Below are 4,192 nucleotides of genomic sequence, written 5' to 3' on the forward strand. Positions count from 1 at the left end.
AGTTGCTGAAAAGCAGGTATGAGCTGAAGGGGAGAATGCTGCTCTGACAGACTGTTCAGCTACAGCTGCTCCAGGGAGCCCAGTGGCACAGGGAAGTGCTGGTAGAGATGTCTATAAAGTAAAAGCATAAAGCAAACCAACCCAGTTTACAACCCCATTTTCAGTTTCTTTAGAGAGCAGTGCTCATTTGCTCATGTGGCTGTGTTGACACATCTGAAAAATACATAGGTTGCTCCAAAAGCAGTGCCTCCTGTTATTACTGTGGACACTGCAGCAGGTACAAAGAGCACAAGAACACTGTTGGACAGAGCAGATCCTACAACACACCGTTTTTCAAAATATTCACCACTGTTGGCTGTGCACATTCACAAGTGATGAACCAGAGCCTGCATGCTGCACTTGTGGGGGGAATACTTGCAGGGGCAGAGGTGGCCCGCTGTCAGCACTGCTGGAACACACCACCCACCTCTCGCTGCGCTCACATCCACTGCTGGTCTCCATAGATGTTCACATGTTCATGATGAACGTCACTGGAGGCCATTTTTTTCCACACGGAGGAATTCAGTCCCCCCCTGTTGGCTCCATGTGCGCTCCCATGTCACACGCTGTTATGTCAGACAGTTCCATACGGCAGCAAAATGGAATGGGAGATCAGTGGGAAGGTTCCACCCATCTGTCTCTGACATCATGGGCCAACATCATAAAACAGGAGGCATTACTTTTGGAGCTGCCTTCGTACATTTGTTCTGTGGATTCTTGCTTGGTTGTCACACTGCTACAGGATAAAATGTTCTACAGAAAACCCAGAAGTGTGGCTGCATTGCCTTTTTGTGAAGTTATTGCTGTCTGGTAGCTCCTGATTCATCTCCTGGGGATTGGTCCTCTTTCAGATGGAAGCCCCCCCCTTGTCTCCATTCCCCAGCATTAAGCAGCAGCCGGTGTCTCCTCGGCGGATCTCTCAGCAGCACTCTGTTTATGTCTCGCCTCACAAGAACAGTGCCTGCCTGACGCCTCGAACTGCGCTCCTGTACAAATTCAATGGGAGCCCTTCCAAGGTAAAAATGAAAGGGTTGGAAGAGGTTGATCTGGGAGAGGGTGAATTCATCTCACCGCTGGAACGTGCTCTGTGTCGGTGGGAATCCACTGAGCCTCACTTTGCGGGGAGGGGTAGAGTTCTTTTGGAGAGTTCTTCACTTGCTCAGCAGAGAGGTTCAAAATAATAACTTCTCTAGTTCTCAGCTAATTGAGAACCAAATCGGATTTGAAATGAAGTCATAGCTACTCGTGTTACTTTGTTCTTAAATTGTCGTTCACAGAGTTTGAAGGATATCAACAATATGATAAAACAGGGTGAACACAGGAGTAAGAAACGAGCCATAACGATTGATGGCGACACTGAGCCCCCTATGAAGCGACTCTGCCAGGAAAATGATGATGTTCTACTGAAGCGCCTTCAGGATGTTGTCAGTGAAAGAGCAAATCACTAAAGCTGCCCGTTTTCTGTGGGATCTCAGAGCTATCTTGAGCAGGTCGATACAGCAATAGTGCTACTACTTCCTTACAAGATGTGGTATATGCAGACAGCTGCCTAGTTTGGTTAACGTTGAACCTCTGACTTCCACAGGATGCAGGAAGCAAGAGTTAGGTAGTAAGAAATGGAGCATGGAAGGTGGTTTTATTCCCAGAGAACATACTGTACTGTAAGTTACTCTCTTTGAGCCATTTCAGGAAAAGAGTGATCTGCAGAAAGCTGTGGTGGATGTTCTTGAGCCTAATCTAGAGCATTTCAGTTCTGAGTGTAACTCAGCTTCTGGTAACCATTTTATTTTTGGAATTAAAACGGTAAGGAAATGAGTGAAGTCGGTTACATTTCTCAAGCTTCCATACTTGAGATAGAAACTTTGAAAGTGCCTTATTTCTAAAATAATGTGGAGTAACTGAAGAGGAGAACAGACTGATTCAGTCTCAGAAAGAGTGGAACAGTTCTGAAGCATGTGACTTGACATCCTGTGCCATTATCTCCTGTCAGAGCTTCAGCAAAAGCGTATGTTGCAACATGGATCAGAGCGTAGAACATGAATCAGGAAGCAGATGCAGCAGTTTAAATTGGACACCGGCAACTGGAAAAGCACAGAGATACCTTTCTGAATAAGTCTGAATTACCCTTCTCCTGAGCCAGTGAGCACTGCCGTGGGAGATGCTCCTTTCCAATGGGAAGCTTGGTTGCTGCCTGGCTGTAGAAGCTGTGGATAGGAATCGCAGCTTAACTGCAAAGACCTACAAGTTGGTTATGGTTGGAAAGAGAGCTTGGGCTTCAACTGCCTTACAGCGGTTGATATGTGGAAATTCATTTAACACATTATGTAACTCTACATTTTAAGATCTTACTCTCTTGTTGTGTAGTATCTACACTGAAAGTAAACCCATCGGATAAGGTATGTTTGTATACATGACTTTTGTAGCTTCTAAAGGATTGCTTTCATTGGAAATGTGTACGTTCTTATTTCTTATAACGAAAATTGTTGTTAACACTGAGGGATTTTATAGGATTTATTTTACCAAAACTGAAAAAGTCAAGTTTACTGTAAGTCAGTATTTTGATCTTATTTCTTAATTGCATTTGAAGTTAGAGCCGTACAGAAACTTCTCAGCACTGTACTCTGTGTGTGTGTGTGTGTGTGTGTGTGACGCTGGAAAAAATAACAGTTCCATAGCATTTGTGCTAAGGGCTCTGTTCACTTTGCTTTGTTTAGTACATGCTGCCAGGTCTGCTGTGCTGTGCTTACAGGAAGAAAGCTTGTGTGATCTCACGCATCTGGCCAGCAGCCATGGAAGGAGAGAGTATGTACATGGGTGTGTGCAGGGACCCTACTCAGCAAGGATAGGATGTTTACAAACCAGTTCATTTGGGTCTTTAACTACTTTGATTTTTGACTTCCAAAAAAAAGGTGCTTGTTTCTGAAAGGTGTGACTGTGGGGTAATGGACACAGATGCACAGAATGCAGATTCTTCAGTTCCTTTAATTTTATCCAATTTGAATATTTGTCTTCAGATGGTGAGACAAAATGTACAATAGAAACAAACTTTGTCTTGATCCACTCATCTCTGCAGTTACAACCACATTCCCTTCAATGCATAACCCAGGCCCTAGAAGCCTCCTGCATTGTAGGGGAAATTAGGAATCCTGACTGAGCCTTACCTGCAGGATCACTGCAGCCCTTATGGGTGATGAATATAACCTCAGGCTTACCAGGGTTACGTTCTTCAGCAGTATGGCATGGTAAGGACGAAGCTGATTCAGTCGGGATGTAGCATCCCTGGAAGATCGTTGATGAGCCCTTGGGTTGGAAGGGGCCTCAGGGATCCTCAAGCTCCATCCCCCCACCATCTCTTCCTACCACATGTACACCTCCTGCACTCCTGCAGCCTTCTCTGGAACGGCAGAGAGCTGATGGTGCTAAGATCCTCACTGGTGTCATTAAACACAGTGTTTTTTCATTAGAAAAATGGATGTACTACAACTGGATGCAGTTCAGATTTTTCACCTGTGTAGGTGACAACATGAAAAACGTTTTTGGACTTGTGGAACAGCTGAAGCAATGTATGTGAAACTTTTCTAATGGTTTAAAGTGCCTTCACATGTAAATATGTATTTTATAATAAAAGTATTTTAACCTCTGTTTTGTGTGGTCATTCATTAAATCTGCCTGCATCTCCTGTAATATCAAAGACCTTCATTTTTGTACCTCCTCACATTTCCTCTCTATCTTTTTCAGTTTGAATTTATCTTTTATCTATCTGAAGTTTCCTCCTGAGATTTCTCTGGTGCTTGTGCTTCAGTCAGATGTGGTTTCTGGGAGGAGACTGAGAAATGCTCCTGCTGAAGTAAGCAAAGAAATGCCGGGCAGGGGCGGTCCTGCAGTGCCCGGTGCCCCTGCCCAGCTGAGCACTTAAATGCTGTGGGCTCCTGGCTCTTGGGCTCCAGCTCTGCAGCCACGTGGGCAGTGCTGGACAGCCCTCATCCCACAAGTTAAGTGCGTTGAACGTGTTCAGGTTTTTACTGGCTGGCTTTATGGTGGTTTTCTTCCTGTGAACGTACGCAAAGTTGGTACCAGCTCAGTGCTCAGGGCTTGTTGAATTTTGCCCATGCAGCTACTGAAGGAAAAAGTGGGGCAGTGTGCTAGTGTAAGT

The 4,192-nt window shown here is 44.9% G+C and overlaps 1 long non-coding RNA gene across 1 annotated transcript; it reads left to right on the top strand.

Moving 5' to 3' along the window:
• Positions 1-15: 15 nt before the first annotated feature.
• On the top strand, positions 16-3,679 carry LOC122194190. The gene is made up of 2 exons (XR_006183064.1): positions 16-1,055; positions 1,317-3,679. It is a non-coding gene; the product is annotated as an uncharacterized LOC122194190 (long non-coding RNA).
• The last annotated feature ends 513 nt before the right edge of the window (positions 3,680-4,192 follow it).

This window comes from Lagopus leucura, unplaced genomic scaffold (genome assembly GCF_019238085.1).
Source record: "Lagopus leucura isolate 7727_CA_CO unplaced genomic scaffold, USGS_WTPT01 38573-0_obj-0_obj, whole genome shotgun sequence".
NCBI lineage: Eukaryota > Metazoa > Chordata > Aves > Galliformes > Phasianidae > Lagopus > Lagopus leucura.